The sequence below is a fragment of the Gossypium arboreum genome, chromosome 11, assembly GCF_025698485.1.
Source record: "Gossypium arboreum isolate Shixiya-1 chromosome 11, ASM2569848v2, whole genome shotgun sequence".
Taxonomy (NCBI): domain Eukaryota; kingdom Viridiplantae; phylum Streptophyta; class Magnoliopsida; order Malvales; family Malvaceae; genus Gossypium; species Gossypium arboreum.
This window is the reverse complement of record NC_069080.1, coordinates 86,412,111-86,433,639: the sequence shown is the minus strand read 5'-3', so window position 1 is coordinate 86,433,639 and position 21,529 is coordinate 86,412,111.

The following is a 21,529-nucleotide window of genomic DNA, read 5'->3' as shown; positions in this document are numbered from 1 at the left end:
AGATTACATTAAATTAATTACTAGGAAAGTTTGGCGGGGTCACAACGGTCATGCTTAAGTTCCAATCTCCCTAGATAGAATTAATTAAATGTATTAATTTAAGAAAAATAATTTCTAATTATTTATTAAAAAGTAAGATCATAAAAATTAAGGGTGTATTAATTTGACCGAAGTTTTAATTCGCTCAACTTTAGCATCCCAATAGTGCTTGAGACGTTGACCATTAATTTTAAACATACCTCCATTGTAACACCCCTTACTTGTATTTGAAATAGAACAGGGTACGAGGCATTATCAGACTTAAACTCAAACAACATTAAGAACCGAGACATGAATTTCCACTCAAATTTAAAACTTTTCAAAAACATTCATACCATCCCTTAAACGAGCCTACGAGGCCCAAAACATGCATTGGAAGCGGTTCGGGACTAAGCTGAGAACTTTAAAAAACTTCCCAAAACTTAGAAAATTTTTCATCAAAACCAGGGTCACATGCCCGTGTGGCTTGGGACACGCCCGTGTGGGTAGGCTGTGTGGTAACACACGCCCGTGTCCCCAATCCGTGTAACTCTCTATTTATGACATCATCAAAAAATTGAATTCGCACGGCTAAGGCACACGCCCGTGTGCTTAGGCCATGTGGGGGATTTAATTTTCATAAATTTTCATAAAATAGGTGCAGACTTCACATGCCCATGTCCTTGGGCCGTGTCCTTCACACGGCTGAGACACACGACCATGTCTCTGCCTGTGTGGCCAATTCAAAGCAAAAATTCAAAATGCAGGGGACATACAATCGGATCACACACCTATAGGACAAGCCGTGTGTCACACACGGCTTGGACACACGTCCGTGTGGACAAATATAAGGCTATTTACCAAGCCATTTTGCCACCCTTACTTGCACCAACCTACACAACAACAAGCAACACCAATCCAAGCATATTCATACAACCAATTCAACCACAACCAAGTCATCCACACATCAATTACATGCTATTTTCTACCACATGCAACATCTCATACTTATCATCTCAAACCATGCAAAATCCACATCCATGAAATACATCATCATATGTATATATACTTAACCAATATTAGCCAATTGCAATGGCCATTTACAAAATGAACCATCAACCATTAGAAGCCAACAGATTTGGCCAAATCGAATATGACACATAACAAAATGACCAAGTCCTTGTACATGCCATAACTTAAAATAATGTATTCATAAGTACCCAAAATGAAAATCGATAGTGTGAATGGATCTCCGACCATCTTCGATCCCTAAGCTGGCTTGGTAATAGTATAAGACAAGGGAAAAAGAAAGGGGAGTAAGCTTTTAAGCTTAGTAAGTTCCTATGCAAATAATAGGAATCATAAACACACTTTAACATAGATTTAACATAAAGTAAATTAACATAAATGTCATTGTGAATTTATAATCAAACTTTGCATAATTGTATTTAAAATCTTAACATCATAACTTACTCGATCAAATGAATTCGAGGTTTCATCACATACTGAACTCATTAAGCATGAGTTTTCTGTATATACTTGTACCAACCTGCAACTTACCATAGTCTTTCACAACATACCATAGCCTTTCCCAACTTTAACATTGCCGTTAAGTTTCTCATTGAACCACTTGGAATACTAAAGGATACTTGGGATATCTCACACACATAGTACCATACCAATGCCATATCCTAGATATGGTCTTACATGGGATCTCATATAGATGCCAATAGCCTAGCTATGGTCTTGTACGAAATCTCATATCGATGCCATATTCCAGATATGGTCTTACACGTAATCTCAACTAACTTTAATGTCTTGACATTTGTATTTTACCTATTCATAAGGTTCAACCGGGATTTTCTCGCTTGTCGAACTTTGTCAATTACGCTTAAAGAGTAAATTACAATTCATATGATATTAAAGCAATTAAAGTGTAAATAACGATGCATTATTTACATACGAACTTATCTTTGTACCAAAAATAGTAGATAGGGATTTAATCGTCAAACACCTTATTCTTTCCCCAATCAAGGTCCGAACTTCGTTTTTCTTGATCTATAATAACAAATTTAACTTATTTAATATTCACATTACTCAAATCAGTCCAAACATCACATTATGGCAAAATTACCTTTTTGCCCCTAAAGTTTTACATTTTTACAAATTAGTCCTTAGGCTCGTAAAATGAAATGCATCCAATTTCTTTGTTACCCAAGCCTAGCCGAACTATATACATGCTCATATCAACCCACATTTTTCAACAAATTAGATTTTTACTACCCATTTTATAACTTTTTACAAATAGGTCCTTTTTAGGCATTTTCATGAAAAATCACTTAGTAGAAGCTGTTTATCACACCTTAAACATACAATATCTTCCATAAAAAATCAAAATACATGCATGTAACACATGGGTAAATTTTTAAACATGAAACCTACTTTAAAATAATGGTAGAAATTGAAAGATCGTGTGATAACGACTTCAAAAACGTAAAGAACATTAGAAATGGGGCTAGGATGGACTTACAATCAAGCTTGAAATTGGCCAAAACCCTAGCTATGGAGAGCTTGTAAAATCTGGCTATGGTGAAGAAGATGTACAAAAATTTTGACTTGATTTTTCCCTTTTAATTCATTTATTTAATAAATGACCAAAATGCTCTTAATGCCTTTCTTTCAAAATTCACCTATCCATGCCCGTTTTTGTCCACAAAAATATCAAATGGCCTAATTATCATATAAGGACCTCTAATTTAAAATCTCATAGCAATTGGACACCTTTAACATGTAGAACTCAACTTTTTCACTTTTTACGATTTAGTCATTTTGACTAAATTGACTGCCCAAACGTCAAAATTTTCAAACGAAATTTTGACGAAATCACTCCGTAAAACTATAGTCCATAAAAATATAATAAAAACAAATTTTACTATGTCAGATTCATGGTCTCGAAACCACTGTTCTGACTAGCCTAAAAATCAAGTTGTTACAACTCTTCCCCCTTTAGGGATTTTCGTCCCAAAAATCTTACCAGAAAAGAGGTTTGGGTACTATTTTCTCATAGCCTCCTTAGATTCCCACATAGCTTCCTCAATACTATGTATTTGCCCCAAAACTTTCACTAGGGCTATATTTTTATTTCTTAATTGTTTAACTTCCCGAGCTAAAATCTTAATCGATTCTTCACCGTACATCATATCTGGTCGTATTTTAATCTCTGTCGGAGAAATCACTTTTGAAGGATCAGAATGATATTGTCGCAACATCGACACATGAAACACATTATGAATCCTTTCCAACTCTGTCGGTAAAGCTAACCAATATGCTGCTTGCCCTATTCTTTTAATAATTTCATACGGCCTAATAAAACGTGGACTTAACTTGCCTTTACGGCCAAATCTAATAATCTTCTTTCACAGAGATACTTTCAAAAATACTTTATCCCCAACTTGAAACTCAAACTCTTTTCTTTTTAAATCCACGTATGATTTCTGTCTAACGGAAGCAGCTTTTAAACAATCTCAAATTACTTTTACTTTCTCTTCGGCTTCCTTAACCAAGTCAACCCCGTGAATCTATTTATCGTTAAACTCAATCCAATACAAAGGCATTCTGAACTTGTAGCCATACAATGCCTCATAAGGTGTCATTTTTATACTCGACTGATGGCTGTTGTTATAGGCAAATTTGACCAATGGTAGATATTTTTCCCAACTACCCTCAAATTCTAAAACACAACATCGAAGCATATCTTCAACTATCTGAATTACCCTTTCAGATTGACCATCGGTCTGTGGACCCAAGGCTTCTTGCAACTTTTTCCAAAACCTTAAAGTAAACCTTGGATCTCTATCCGAAATAATAGAAATAGGTACCCCGTGCAATCTCACAATCTCAGCAATGTATAGCTCAGTTAGCTTATCAAATGAACAATCAGTACGTACTGGTATAAAATGAGCCGATTTCATCAATCTATCAACCACAACCCATATGGCATTTTTCGTTCTCAGAGTTAAAGGCAAACCCATTATGAAATCTATTGTAATCCTATCCCATTTCCACTCGGGTACCATCGTTGGCTGAAGTAAACCACAAGGTACTTGGTGTTCGGCTTTCACTTGTTGACAAATCAGACATCTCGAAATGAACTCGGAGATATCCCTTTTCAGGCAAGACCACCAATATATTTTTTTTCAAATCATTATACATTTTCGTACTACCCAGATGCACAGATAAACAACCATTATGCGTTTCATGAAGAATTTTTTGAATAATTTCATCATTTTTCGGTACACAAACTCTACCTCGGAACATCAAACAACCATCGGATCTAACATGAAAATCTGAATCACTAATCGATTCACAATGAGCTCTCTTGGCTTGCAAATCACTGTCACATTTTTGGGCTTCACAAATATACTGAATAAACGTCAGCCTAGCTCTCAACTCGGCTAGAATAGAACTGTCATTAGATAAGTTCAATATTGTGTTCAATGCTTTCAAAGCAAACAAAGTCTTTCTACTGAAGGGGTTTGTGACTACATTCGTTTTACCCGGGTGATAGTCGATCACCAACTCATAATCTTTCAGCAACTCGAGCCATCTACATTCTCATAAGTTCAAGTCCTTTGGGTCGTCAAATACTTTAAACTCTTATGGTCGATAAAAACACGACATTTCTCACAGTACAAATGGTGTCTCCATATCTTTAAAGCAAACACAATAGCTGCTAATTCCAAATCATGCGTCGGGTAATTCTTCTCATGTGGCTTCAATTGTCTTGAGGCATAAGCTATCACCTTGCCTTCTTGCATCAATACACATCCTAGTCCATTCATTGACGTGTCACTATAAAACACAAACTCTTTTCCTGGTTCAGGTTGTATTAAAACTGGTGCCTCGGTCAATAATGCTTTCAACTCCTCAAAACTTTGTTGTCATTTTTCAGACCATTCAAACTTGATTTCTTTTTGCAACAATCACGTCATAGGAGTAGAAATCATCAAAAATCCTTTAACAAATCGTTGGTAATAATCGGCTAAACCCAAAAAGCTTCTAACTTCGAACACATTTCTCGGTGGCTTCCAATCGACAATTGCCGAAATTTTACTTGGATCAACCTGAACACCATCACCTGAGACAATATGGCCCAAAAATCCAACTTCTTTGAGCTAGAACCCACTTTTACTAAACTTAGCATACAATTGCCTGTCTCTCAAAGTTTGTAAAATAGTTCTCAAATGCTCAGCATGCTCGGTTTCATCACGAGAATAAATCAGTATGTCATCAATAAAAACAACTACAAACTTATCCAAAGATGATCAAAAAATTCGGTTCATCAAGTCTATGAAAATAGTAGGGGCATTAGTTAATCCAAATGGCATAATAAGAAATTCATAATGCCCGTACCTTGTTCTAAAAGCAGTTTTCGGCATATCTGACTCTTTAACTCTCAACTGGTAATACCCAAATCTCAAATCAATATTGGAAAACACTGTTACTCCTTTCAACTGATCAAACAAGTCATCTATCATCGGCAACAGATACTTGTTCTTTATGGTTACCTTATTGAGTTGTCTGTAATCTATACAAAGTCTTATAAATCCATCTTTCTTCTTTACAAACAATACCAGAGCACCCTAGGGAGAATAACTCGGTCTCGCAAAACCCTTATCTATCAATTCTTGCAACTCAGCTTTTAATTTTTTCAATTCAATCGGAGCCATTCTATACGGAGCAATATATAAAGGTGAAGTACCAGGGACTAACTCAATGCCAAACTCAACTTCTCTAATTGGAGGTAACCTAAGCAACTCTTTCGGGAATACATTTGGATATTCACAAACTATCGACACTGATTCAATTTTCAATTCAGACTCTTTGTATTCAGCACATAAGCTAGATAAGCTTCACAGCCTTTTCTTATACATTTTTGAGCTGACATTGAAGAAATCACCATAGGCAATCTATTTTACTCATCTGATTCAACCTGAAGAATTTCACCAGTTTCATATTTCAATTCAATAACTTTCTGTCTACAATTTACTATAGCATCATGCAACGTCAGCCAATCCATACCCAAAATAACATTAACTCATTAAATGGCAACAACATCAAGTTAGCCGGAAAGCAGTAACCTCTAATCATCAAAGGACATTTCTTACATACTTTGTTAACTAAAACATGCTTACCTAAAGGGTTTGACACCTTAATCACAAATTCAGTAACTCGACAAGCAATTTCTTATTATTTACCAAGTTCATATAAACATACAAATGAGTAGATCCAAGGTCAATCAATGCAATAATGTCAGTATCATAAAGAGAAAAAGTACCAAAACTAACATCAAGAGACGTCGCTTCTTAGCGAGCACAGACGGCATAGGCTCTCGCTGGTGCTCGAGCTTCAGATCTCACAGCGATTTCTTTAGTCGCACTTTCACTATTGGCTCCATTTCCAGTATTCCTCGGCGGCCTTCCTCTAGAAGCAGTATTACTAGGCCTTGTACCTTGGAATTTCTCTTTCTCTGCCATTTCTTTGATAAAATGATCTTGAGAATCGTACTTAAAACAAGCCCTGTCATTCCTTCTACATTCGTCAGATGACGTCTGCCACACTGTTGACATTCGGGTTTGTTAGACTTTACATTCCCCACACTTGCCATTGAGGTGGCTTGAGAATTAAAACTCGAATATTGTTTCCCACGATCTCTCTGTGAATACCTCACTGAAAAATTCAAACGGGAATACACTTTTTTAGAATTTTTGGAATGAGATGGTAACGACTTACTCATCGGTTTCTTCCTCGAGTCTCTAGTTTCAAGATCAGCTTTCTTTTTCTCTTTATTCAATTCTTCGGCCTTACAAGCCCATTCAACCAATACTACAAACTCTTTCAGCTCTAAGATCCCAACTAACACACGAATGTCTTCATTCAATCCATCCTCAAATCTCTTGCACATGATGGCCTCGATGGAAACACACTCCCGAGCATACTTACTCAGCCTGACAAATTCAGGCTCATACTATGTTACGGTCATACGACCCTATTTCAGCTCAAGAATTTTCTTACGTTTCTGATCGATGAACCATTGGCTAATATACTTCTTTTGGAATTCCTCTTGAAAGAAGTCTCATGTGACCCTTTCTCTCGAAACTATAAAAAGTGTATTCCACCAATGGTATGAAAAATCTCTCAGAAGTGAGATAGCACACTTTAAACACTCATCTAGTGTGCAGGACAACTCATCGACTACCCTGATGGAGTTTTCGAGCCAAAATTTGACTCTCTCGAGATCATCATCCATATCAGCTCAGAAATATTCAGCCCCATGCTTTTGGATCCTATCAACCGGGGGCTTATTCATTCTTACAAAGTCCATACGTTGTAGGGTTACAGGAATTGGTCAAGGAATAGGTGGGGTGGAGGGGGTTGGGCATTCGGATTTGTTCGAACAAATTTCGGCAACAGATGAAGTAAGGGGTTTTAAAACAATGATAGGATTGCAGTAGTGACGGGTTTACAGTGGTGGATGGCTGATGTAACACCCCTAGCCCGAGTCCGGTCGCCGATTTAGGCTATGAGGTATTACCGAGCCAAACAATTAAATTTTTTTTGTCCATATAATCAATCAACAAAGACAGAAATTAAGCTGAGTACATACTGATCTTTAAGTTATATAAATGCCATTTTCATATGGCTAAAATATTTACAATACAAAACATAACCGTCACCGGCCTAACCTATACATGCCATACCAAGGCCAAAATATAACTGTACCAAAAGATCGATAGTATGATGAATCACGATGATCCCCAGTCGGTGGCCAAAATTGACAATCTATAAAACAAAGAAATAAAATAAAAGCAGAGTAAGCTTTGAGGCATAGTAAGTTTTAAGTGTTTCAAACAATGAAAACGTATCATTTAAAATCTAACATTAAGTATCACAAGAACCCAAATTTAATTTATAAATTACTTGGCCAAAAACTCACAAGTACATTAATTATAACCTATTGGCCGAATATATATGTATATACATGAATACACAAGAAAATTCTCAGTACATATTTCACTATACTATATGGTTCATAAAATTTCTTTAAGATACATGCTTTTACAATGACATACATTGACCAAATAAGTCATTCTCTTATTCATAAATACGGTACTTATTCACATACATATACACACACTCACATATATATATATACCATTCTTTGATACTAATAATTCGTTTTGAAGTCAATTCACTTATGAGTACGTGTCATGTACCTTAGCGAGTATAACATATATAATACTTACTGCACGAATATTCAATGTCGTAATCATACTTAACTTACTGACACCTGTCCTATCAAGTCTTAGGACTCGAAACACATATCTAGCACAGTCTGCAAGTTTTTAACCCAGATGTCATTCCAGCACGAAGCCTGCGGGTCTTTAAGCCCGGATACAATTCCATATCAAATAACATGTTTTTTTTATCGTATTCCAACACATTTTATAGAACATTTCACATTATTAGTAGCCATTGGCTACATTCGGACATGAGCTTCTTATGAACACTATTATTTCATTTCAGCTTAAAATCATGCATGAATATCACACGTACCTTTCATCAATCAAGCTTAACCCTAATTTACCATTCAACTTAATTCAAATAGAACCAAAAAGATCAAAATTCATGTAGTATATATATGTCAAGGCATTATAAATTTTATACTAAAGGCGATTACTCAAACTTACCTTGTATCTTTACGAACAAATTTCGAGTTGGCTATTCATGACTTTAGCTTTTCCTTATCCGAGGTTGCCCTCTATGCTCTTGAGCTTTAATTCAATAAATTTTAAACTAATCATTAATCAATTATTCAAGTATTACTTTCAGAATATAATACATATATATTCGACTTTCACACATGCAGATTATAGTAAGCTTATAAGAAATCAATAAGCAATTCAATAGCAAAATTTTTTCTTTTATCAATGTTTACTATATAATCACAATTTCACTATAAGCTGAATTCCTGAGCAACAGTCATTAAATTACTTATAACTGGAGCTACGAAACTCCAAATCAATTGCCATAAATTTTCCTTGAAAACAGACTCATTTATCTTTTATCCGTAAAATTTTCATAATTTTTAGTCTAGCCAATCAATACCATATTTTTCCTAAAGTTTCCCTTGTTTCACTGTTTAACAAATCTGACCATTCTTCACTACGAAATAAATTTCTCATTGTACAGAAATCAAAATATGTTATCGATTATTTCATTTGCAACTAGACTCACTAAAGAGTCTAAGCATATAAAATTTATTCTATGACCATTTTTATACATTTTATAATGATTTTATAAAAACAGAACAGGGGATCTAGAAGTCATTTTGACTCTGTCCCACATTACTTCAAATATTTCATGATCGGTAATTCTTTTACTTTTACGGTTTCTATTATAGAAAACTAGACTCATCAAGTTTTAATTACATAATTTATTCAGATTCTAATTCAACTCCTACAATTTATGTTGATTTTCGAAAATCACCTTACTGCTGCTGTCCTAAGTAGATTATTACCAATTCACTCTTTCACACATTCTTTGCATACATATTATTTAAGCATGTATCTCACCAATCAATTTCATCATATATATATATATCTATAAATTTACTTATACATAATATCAATACCACATTGTGCTCAAATCATTTTTCAAGTTCAATTTCACCAAGCTTCAACCTAACTTAACCTATAATAGTTCATAACACATTTAAAGCACATACCTTACTAAATTTTATCATAGTCCACAATCAGCCATAGTACATTCGCCATAGCATAGACACAAATACATTTAACTTGATTTCTTCATGAAAAATTAAGGCTATAACCGAATATTCTTTAACCATTTAAACTACAAAACACAATTTATAACTTCAATTTTACAAGCTTATATCATAAGAGTTTCTCCATTAAAATTTTCAATGTATATTCGGCTATAACACAAACACTTAATCTTTACAATTACAAATTCAAAAACTTAACATACTTTTATAATCTCAACCAAATAGAGTACTTTTATTGATTCACAACAAAACATCAACATAACATTTCTAAATGAAAAATCCTCTCATGACCGATTGCTCCTATAGCTACCAAAATGAAAATTTGCACATGGGTTATGGAGGAATTAATAAACTATCCTAAAACACACAAGAAATTTCTATTAAAACACTTCAAACATACCTTAATCAAGGCTAGGAAGGGGTAGCCGAATGTTTGTTTTCCCCCCTTCTCTTCTTGAAATTTTTGGCCAAAGAAATCAAAGGATGAACCAACTTTGGTTTCTCTTCCCCACTAAGCCATTATTCTTTTATTTTTATTCTTTAATTCATTTAGTTTAATTAATGTTAATATAATATACATATAATATATATGAATCAACTACATGGCCGACCACTAAAGAAAAATGGATAATTTGACATGCAAGTCCATTTTTTTTAACGTGCATTAGTAGACCATATTTAAAATTACCTGTCACATTTCACAATTGTCTCACATAAGTCCTATTTAATAAATTTTACATACAATTGACAAAATTAAAGCAAGAAACTTTCACACATGCAGGTTCACATACAATAAGCATAAGATATAACAGTTAATTATTTTTGTGACTCGATTTTGTGGTCCCGAAACCACTTTCCGACTAGGGTCAAAAATAGGGCTGTCACAGCTGACGATAGCGATAGGGTACAGTGGCGATAGGAATGCATCGGTTATATGGTTACTCCAGCAAAAGGCTCACTACGACAACAAGTTATGGTTTTTTCAACAAGGGAAAGATATTGGGGAACTTCTTCAGGATTTAAGTAAACGGCTAAGAGGGAAAAGAATGAGTGGATAGAGTTTAAGCTAATTGCTTAAAGGGTTGTGACAATTATGGTGGCAGAAAGGGTTTATATAGTGGTGAATTAAGGTATCTACAAGGGTGACTTGGGCGAAAAGTATATAAGAAAGGAAAAAGTGGTGGCAAAATTATGATTTTTAGGGAACCTTTGGATGATAATGTGGGGTAAGTTTCCTCTCTTCACTATTTTAGGCATTGACCCCAAACCATATTTCCAAACTGGATTGCTTAAGATAAAATAAACTGATTAGTACTTGGTCCAATTTGACCCCCTTATTAAACACAAACAAATAAAAATTAAAATGAAAAATAAAAATTTTAAAATTAAGAGAAAATTTCTTCTTAAAAGATTACATTAAATTAATTCCTAGGAAAGGTTGGAGGGGTTACAACGGTCCTGCTTAAGTTCCAATCTCCCTAAATAGAATTAATTAAATGTATTAATCTAAGAAAAATTGTTTCTAATTATTTATTAAAAAGTATGATCATAAAAATTAAGGGTGTATTAATTTGACCGAGGTTTTAATTCGCTCAACTTTACCATCCCAATAGTGCTTGAGATGTTGACCATTAACTTTAAACGTACCACCACTGTAACACCCCTTACCCATATTTGACACCGGAACAGGGTACGAGGCATTATTAGACTTAAATTCAAACAACATTCAGAACCGAGACATGAATTTCCACTCAAATTTAAAACATTTCGAAAACATTCATATCGTTCCTTAAATGAGCCTATGGGGCCCAAAACATGCATCAGAAGTAGTTTGGGACTAAACCGAGAACTCTAGAAAACTTCCTAACACTTAGAAAACTTTTCATCAAAATAAGGGTCACATGCTTGTGTGGCTTAGGACATGCCCGTGTCGGTAGGCCGCGTGGTAACACATGCCCGTGTCCCTAACCCGTGTAACTCTCTGTTTATGACATTATCAACAAATTGAAGTCACACGGCCAAGCCACACGCCCGTGTGCTTAGGCCATGTAGGCGATTTAATTTTCTTAATTTTTCATAAAATAGGTGCAGACTCCATATGCCCTAGGCACACGCCCATATCCCTGAGTCGTGTCCTTCACACGGCTAAGACACAAGGCCGTGTCTCTGCTCGTGTGGCCAATTCGAAGATAAAATTCAAAATGCAAGGGACACACAACCAGATCACACACCTATAGGGCAAGCCGTGTGTCAAACACGGCCTAGAAACACGCTCGTGTGTCTACTCGTGTGGAAAAAAAAGGCTATTTACCAAGCCATTTTGCCACCCTTACTTGTACCAACCAACACAACAACAAGCAATTCCAATCCAAGCATATTCAAACAACCAATTCAACCACAACCAAGTCATCTATACATCAATTACATGCTATTTTTTATCACATGTAACATCTCATACTTATCATCTCAAACTATGCAAAATCCACATCCATAAAAAACATCATCATATGTATATATACTTAACCAATATTAGCCAAATTCAATGGCCATTTAAAAAATGATTCGTCAACCATTATAAGCCAACATATTTCATCAAATTGAATATGACACATAATAAAATGAGCAAGTCCCTATACATGCCATAACTCAACATGATGTAATCATAAGTACCCAAAATGAAAATTTGATAGGGTGAATGGATCTTCGACTATCTTCAATCCTCGAGGTGGCTTGGCGACACTATAAGACAAGGGAAAAAGAAGGGAAGTAAGCTTTTAAGCTTAGTAAGTTCTTATACAAATAATAGGTATCATAAACACACTTTAACATAGATTTAACATAAAGTAAATTAACATAAATGTCATTGTGAATTTATAATCAAAACTTTTCATAGATGTATTTAAAATCTTAACATCATAACTTACTCGATCAGATGAATCCAACGTTTCATCACATATCGAACTCATTAAGCATGAGTTTTGTGTACATACCAGTAACAACTTGCAACTTACCATAGTCTTTCACAACATACCATAGTTTTTCCCAACTTTAACATTATCGTTAAGTTTCCCGTTAAACCACTTGGAATACTAAAGGATACTTAGCATATCTCACACACATAGTACTATACCAATGTCATATCCCAGATATAATCTTACATGGGATCTCATATAAATGGAAATAGCCCAGCTATGGTCTTACACGAAATTCATATCGATGCCATATTCCAGATATGGTCTTACACGTAATCTCAACTAACCCTAATGTCATGACATTTGTATCCTAACTATTCCTAAGGTTCAACCAGGATTTTCTCGCTTTATGAACTTTGCCAATTACACTCAAAGAGTAAATTAAAATTCATACACTATTAAAGCAATTAAAGTGTAAATAATGATGCATTATTTACATACGAACTTATCTTTGTACCAAAAATAGTAGATAAGGATTTAATTGTCAAACACCTTATTCTTTCCCTAATCATGGTCCGAACTTCATTTTTCTTCATCTATAATAACAAATTTAACTTATTTAATATTCGCATTACTCAAATCAGTCCAAACATCACATTATGGAAAAATTACCTTTTTGCCCTTAAAGTTTCACATTTTTACAAATTAGTCCTTAGGCTCGTAAAATGAAATGCATTCAATTTATTTGTTACCTAAGCCTAGTCAAACCATATACATGCTCATATCAGCCCACATTTTTCATCAAATCAGATTTTTACTTACCATTTTACAATTTTTTACAAATAGGTCATTTTTTAGGATTTTCATGAAAAATCACTTAGTAGAAGTTGTTTATCACACTTTAAACATACAATATCTTCCATCAAACATAACAAAACATGCATGTAACTGATGGGAAAATTTTTAAACATGAACCCTACTTCAAAATAATGGTAGAAACAGAAAGATCGGGTGATAACGACTTTAAAAACGTAAAAAGCATTAAAAACAGGGCTAGTATGGGCTTACAATCAAGCTTGAAAGTGGCCAAAACCCTAGCTATGGAGAGCTTGTAAAATTTGACTATGGTGAAAAAGATGGACAAAAATTTTGACTTGATTTTTCCCTTTTAATTCATTTATTTACTAAATGACCAAAATGCCCTTAATGCCTCTCTTTCAAAATTCACCTATCCATGCCCATTTTTGTCCACAAAAATATAAATTGGTCTAATGATCATATAAGGACCTCCAATTTAAAATCTTATAGTAATTGGATGCTTTTAACATGTAGGACTGAACTTTTTGCACCTTTTACGATTTAGTCCTTTTGACTAAATTGAGTGCTCAAACGTCAAAATTTTCAAACAAAATTTCCATGGAATTATTTCATGAAACTGTAAACTATAAAAATATAATAAAAAAATTTTTATTGCGTTGGATTCATGGTCTCGAAACCACTGTTTCGACTAGCCCCAAAATCGAGCTGTTACATCTATGGTTGTTGTATAATTCTACAGTTCCATAAGGATAAACTTTATAGACAGTATAAGGTCCTTTCCACTGAGATTTGAGCTTCCCAAGGAATAACCTTAGCCTTGAATTAAACAACAAAACTTTTTCACCTTATCTGAATTCAGGAGGTTGTATACGACTATCATGCCATCTCTTATATTTTTCTTTACACATCTTGGCATTTTCGTATGAAAATAACCTCAACTCTTCTAATTCATCAAGCTGTAGCATCCTTCTTTCACCGACTTGCTTAAGATCCAAATTTAATTACTTTAAAGATGAGTGAGCTTTATTCTCCAATTCGAGCGGGAAATGGCATGCTTTAAAAGTAGTTCGATAGGCCCATAGAGCATTTGAGCATTCAGACCAATCTTTTCTGTTAGGGTGCACTACCTTCTCAAGAGTACCTTTGATTTCATGATTTACCCTTTCAAATTGTCCATTTGTCCGTGGGTGATAGGCAGTAGCAATCCTACGCTTCACATCATACTTGTCGAGCAACCAATTAAGCCACCTATTTACAAAGTGAGATCCTTCATCGCTAGTTATAGCTTTAGGAGTCCAAAATCGTGTAAATACATGCTTATTTAGGAACCACATGACTACCTTAGCATCATTTGTTAGGTATGCCTCAGCTTCAACCCATTTGGATACATAGCCCACAACTACCAAAATATACTTATTACCATATGAAGAAGGAAACGAGCCTAGAAAATCAATGCCCCATACGTTGAATAGTTCTACCTCTAAAATATTTGTCAAAGGCATCTCGTTCCTCCTTAATATGTTTTCGGTTCTTTGGAATCTATCACAGTTTTTCACATATACGTACGCATCTTTAAACACTGTAGGCTAAAAGAATCCTGTTTGCAAAATCTTTGCTATAGTGCGAGAACCACCAAAGTGTCCTCCACTTGGAGATAAATGGCAGTGGTACAAAATCTTGTCAATTTCACTTCTAGCTACACAGTTCCTGATTATGTTATCTGCACATTATTTAAACAAAAACGGATCATTTCTGAAATAATATCAACACCATGAAGGAATTTCTTCCTTTGCTGGTATGTCATATTTCGAGCAATTATTCGACATGCTAAATAATTGGCAAAATCAGCAAACCAATGTGTTTCATGAATTTGACTTACCTCGAAGTTATTCTTATCAGGAAGATTCTTATTAATTGGAACAAGTGAAGAAGTTACCTCATTTTGTCCAGCCTCGACAGATGATCAGCTACTTGATTTTTAAAACCTTTTTTTGTCTTAGATCTCAAGGTCAAATTCTTGGAGTAAGAGTATCCATCAAATTACCCTTGGTTTAGCATCTTTTTTCGTGAGTAAATACTTAATAGATGTATGATCGGTAAACACTATAACTTTGGTACCTATAAGATATGAACGTAACTTGTCAAAAGTAAAAACTATAGCAAAGAGTTCTTTTCCAGTTGTTGTATAATTAAGCTGGGCTCTTGTCAAAGTTCTACTTGCATAGTAAATAGGATGAAACACTTTGTTTTTCTTCTTTGACCCATCACAGCTCCAAAAACAAAATTGCTTGCATCACACATTAACTCAAAAGGTGAGTTCTAATCAGGTGTAACAATTATTGGGGCTAAGATTAACCAGATTTTTAATTCATCAACTTCTAAACATGCTTTGTTAAAATAATATATATATATATATATATATTTTCTAAAAGCATACACAAATATTTAGAAATTTTTGAAAAATCTTTGATAAATCTACAATAAAAACTAGCATGGCCTTAAAGACTTCAAACTTCTAACTCCTTTGACAGTCAAAATCGACTCGGTTGTTTTTTATCAAAGTGAGCTGGTCAGTTGAAATGTGATTTGAGCTATATGTAGTTATAGTATCCTCAATTATGGTAATAAATTTTGTGCATTCACGAGTATATCGATGGACAGTTGAATGAAGGATTGATATTCTATAGAGTATGATATTGAGATATACCTACTATATTTATTCTAATCTGATGATGTTATTACGAGCTAAAGCTGTTCTAAATGATATGGTTATCACACTTATGAAAATTTAGATGGTCTGTGCATGTTAGCAAGTTGAAAACAGTTAAAGATATTATTAACCAAAGCTCTAGTTTTGAGTTCAGTTTGAATTGAGTAATGAATTTATGATTTTTCAGTGATGGTCTATTCAATGGATTGGAATGTGTTTTATTACTAGAATGTAAAGTGATGATTCATGTTTTCATGCGATTAATGTCACATTAAAAAGAACTGTTCGACCAGTGATTTAGAGACGATCACTTTTGTGTTTGTACTGAGAATTTAGTGATATCGTTTATTGGACGAAAGGTGTCTCATGTTCCCTGATTTCAGAAATTAAAGTATCAAATGTCATGGAAAGATCTAAAGTTAAAATAGTGTTACAGACTTGAGCTATTGAAAAATCGTGAGTAGTTATTGATTAATCTTTTGGAAAGCAGTTATAGTTACAGATGCCTGGATGGAAAATCTTTATTTATTTATATTTTTGAGTATTGGTTATGGGGTTGATCTTATTTGATGATGGTCTGATTTTAGTTAAGTAAAAAGCTAAAGTGATCTTTTCCTTACAAGTTTGAGAATTTCTGAATTGTGTTAGTGAGTGATAAGCTAAATGAGTATTGCGAGGATCAACTTTTGATTTTGAACTTCAGGTTGGACCTGATTCATGTTATTATTATTCTGAGATGGGATTTGTGTACTGAAAAATTCAGAGCTTATGCAAGAAAATTATGTATATGGCTCAGTAGTAGCTCGTTCGTTCATTCTGTGAGTAATAAAATCTGTAGTTATTTGAAATAGATGTTTTGGTGATCAGGTTTCTCATTTGACAGATCGGCTGAGTTATATGTTTTTGAGGTTGTTAACTCTCATAAAGTGCCAGTCCCCACTATTTCGGATTGAGATCCAAGGACTACATCCCAATTTTGGAAAAAGCTATAGGAAATTATGAGTACACAGTTGCATCTTGGCACGGTAATACATCTATAAATCGGTGCTAAGTCTGAGAGAGTAATTCAAAATTTTGACGATATAATCCGATACTGTGTGTTAAAGTTCAAGGTGATTAGAAAGAGATATAAGCGGTTGATATGATTTGTGATTCTGGGAAATTAGTGAAAGTGATTCATGAGAGTTTAAAGAAATTTCTTCTAGTAAGATTTTCGGGGACGAAAATCCCTGGGGGGAGAGTTGTAACTGCCCGATTTCGGGCCTAGTCGGAATAGTGGTTTTGGGGCCACAAATCCGACAAGGAAAATTTTATTTTTATTATATTTTTATTGTCTACAATTTCACAGAATGATTTCATGCAAATTTCTTTCAAAAAATTTGATGTTTGGGCACTCGATTTAGTCAAAAAGGACTAAATTGTAAAAAGTGTAAAACTTGAGTTCTAGAAGCTAGAGTTGTCTAATTGCTATGAAATTTTAAATTGCAGGTCCTTAAATGGTAATTAGACCATTGGTTAACTTTTTGGACAAAATGGACATGAAATAGGTGAATTAGAATATTTTTAAGTGAGGGGCATTTTGGTCATTTAGTAATTAAAATGAATTAAAAACAAAATAAAAGCCAAAATTTCTTGTCCATCTTCTTCTTTGGCCGAATTACACATGAAGAAACCATGGCTAGGGTTTTCCAAGCTTCCAAGCTAGATTGTAAGTCTGTTCCTGCCCCGTTTGAATGATTTTTACGTTTTTGAAATCCTTATAACAAGATCTACCTATTTGTACCATTTATTTGAGTTATGATGAAGGTATAGGGTTTGAACCATGTTATAAATTTATGAATTTTGATGTTTAATGGTAGATTATGAATGTTTATGGTTGGAGAACAACTTTTGCTAAGTGATTTTCGGTGAAAATGCTTAAAAGGACTAAATTGTAAAAGTTATAAAATATGTAGTAAAAGTGTGTTCTAGTGGAAATTGTGGGCTGTTATAGTTATGAAAATGGTTCGGATAGGCTTAAAGTACAAAGAAATTGAATAAAAATCATTTTACGAGCCTAGGGGCAAATGTGTAAATATGATAAAGTTTAGGGGCAAAAACATTATTTTGCCATAGTATGACTTTTGGGTCACATTGAATAATGTGACTAATAAGTGGGCTAAATTTGATGTTATAGATCAAAGAAAATGAGGTTCGAACCTAGAACGGGGGAAAACGAGTAATTGACAATTAGGTCCCTCTTTGCCATTTTTGGTGTCAAGGTAAGTTTATGTGTAAATAATGCAATGATATATCATGTTTTAATATTTTATTAATGTATGAGTCTCTATGATTAATTATTATGACTAGTGTTTGAACGATGTTACAGTCTATAAGCATGACATTGTGAACGAGTTCAACGAATATGTGATATTGGGAAAAATCCCGCTTGAACCCTAGGAATAATCTAGGATACAAAGTGACATGTCACTAGGAAATATGTGATTATGGGCTCATGAGATTATGTGTATATCTGAACTATGTGAATCCAGGTGCTGGTCTTGTACGTTCTACTGGTGGCTGGGTAGCCCGACATGTGTTGCAAGTACCTGTCAGCTTGTGAGAGCAGCCCGTGTAGTCATGTCCTGACTGTCAGCTTGTGTGAGCAGGACCGTGATTAGCTTGAAAGTGAGCAATGTGTGATATGTGATATGAGGTAGCAAGTGGCTACGTGTGAGGCATAATGTGCAAGCTTTTCGTGTATCCGATAGTATTCCAAGTGTTCAACGGGTAAATCAATGAATTATGTAACAAGTAAGTCAATGATGAGGAAATATGAGAATGTGCTACAAGTTAGTACAGGTATGTACTTATAACCCATGAGTAAAGGTCTCGGTATAATATGAATATGTGGTAAGAATGCATACGAGAAAGTTATGCTTGTGAAATATTGATAGTCATGTGACTAATGATCTACAATTATGATAAATGGATATATGATAAGATTTGAAAATAATCATGTGTTAGGCTTATGAGCCTAATTGAGTTGGGATATAGTATGATGTATATACTTAAGTTGTGATTCAATAGATATGTGAAAGATTGTTAAGCTATATGTTGAAATTATGATTACTCGTAAATGATGTGCGTGTTATTAAGCAAATAGAAATAACTTGTTAATAAAGTGATATGCTATAATGGGGAGATTATTTTTGCTAGCCTAATGACAAGAAAATATAATTAGTTTGTGCAAGATAAAAGAGTAAGCATTATTGTAACATCCTGATTTTTCGGATTTATTCGTGGTTTGCAATATTTTATAAAGACTTTAAAATTTTGTATTTGGATGTGAAATTAATATTTTGAGTAAGTAAATGGGTTTGTGGAAGGCCCATGAGTTGGCCAAAACCCTGTTGAATTTTTGAAATTTTGGACTTTGGAGTTAGGGGTTCTGGCTAAGAGGCCTTAAGTAGAGTTGTGGGTAAATTGCATCACAAAAGAGCCTCTGGTAAAGTGGCTAAGTGACGCCACTAGGCTCCTAGAAAAGTGGCGTGTGGAGCTTTGGGAAGGCAAGGGATCGATTCCCTGTGTTGGCAAATAGATGCATTTCTTTTTAAGTGCGGGAGGGTAAGTGTTGGAGTTCGTGGATTCGCTAGAGGAGAGTTGGATCGGTTTAAATGCTTGGATTAAGGAGGGATAAGGGGAGAGATTTAAGGGATTTGGATGAGGCTAGGAGTTGGCCGAATTATGGGAATCGAAGAGGGAAAAATCGGCAGGGGTATTAGGTTGGTATTTCGGCACTTAGGGTATTGAGTGGTGCCGTTTTTCTTCTGCTTTAACATCTTAGGGTTGTTTTTCCTCTCTTTTTCCTCTCTAGCCGAAACTACCACCTCCCCTATTCTTCTTTTTTCTATTTTTCTTCTTCAAAACTATTCATCATACCTGCTATTCATCAATACTTTTGCCGAATCCATAAAAGCCGAAATCTTGTGATCACTGCTTGTGCCGATTTCTTCAAAGCCAGGTTCTCCTATGTTCTTTTGTTTTTATTAATTTACAATTTTCTTTTCTTAATCCTAGATACCTGACAGCAATTCTACTTCAAGGTTTTAGTTCCACATTATCATCTTCTTCACCACCCAAAAGCCGAAAGTACCACTAGTTTAGGGGCTTATAGCCGAAACTTCTTCAAACTCCTGGATTCGGGTTTTACCATTGTTCTAAGGATAAATCTGCACTAGATTGCATGGAAATCAAGTAGGGGTAAGGGGTAAGTACTTATCATCTCAGATCTGTTCTTATTTTGCGATGTTAGGAAAAGCCGAAATCCCTAAAAATTAGGGAGGCTGTCGATTTGAGCATAAGGCTTTAAGGGTTTGTAACTAATGTTTTCTCTCGGTGATTAGAGTCTTCTTAAGGGTTGGATTGAAAGCGTGAATCATTGGAGCAATCAGATTCGGAGCTAGCTATCGATTTTGACAAAAAGGTAAGGTTTCAAAGGCTTTTAGGGACATGGTTCGATCATGGATGAGTAAGTTTTGGGGTTTAGTGATTATGGTTTGTAAATAAGAACTGTGCTAATCAATTGTAGGATATCGGAAGAGATCTCAGTAGCAGTCGTCGCAAATCAGGTGTGTACCGAACCCCCTTCCTTAGTTTAATTCGGCAAAAGCCGAAATGCCGAAATTCTGGCATTTCATAGGCTTGTGAGTATGCGAATGCTCTCAAGACATAGAGTTATTGTTAGATCTAGCACCGCAAAGTGGTAAGTAAGTTTGTGTGACGTTTCAACGTACTTCGGAAATAGGGCCTCGATGGGCCAAAACTGGGCCCAATGGGCTTACGGCCCAATATGGGCAAGAGGTGGGCAAAGTAGCCTGTCAGTTAGATGGGAGAATCAAATTGCATATGATTGTTAAGAATTACTAGAATAACGTGTGTAGTTGCGTAAGTACGAAATTACCCCTAAAGAGCATAATTACCGAAATACCCCTAAGGTTTAAATTGGTTAAACCGCATGATTGATTAATCTTGTATTTTACATGATATGCATTTATTAATATCATTGCATGGGATTGGGGTATTGATGGAGGAAGTCTTGAATGTGGTTCATCCACGTCTTGGAGGCTTTGCCTCAATCGATCGATAATTGAGTGCCGTTCTTTAATGTGTGGAGTGTAAATTTGGGTGGGTTGAGATATTCCCACATGGAGTGTAGGGCTGGTACGATGCAAGCGAGTAGCG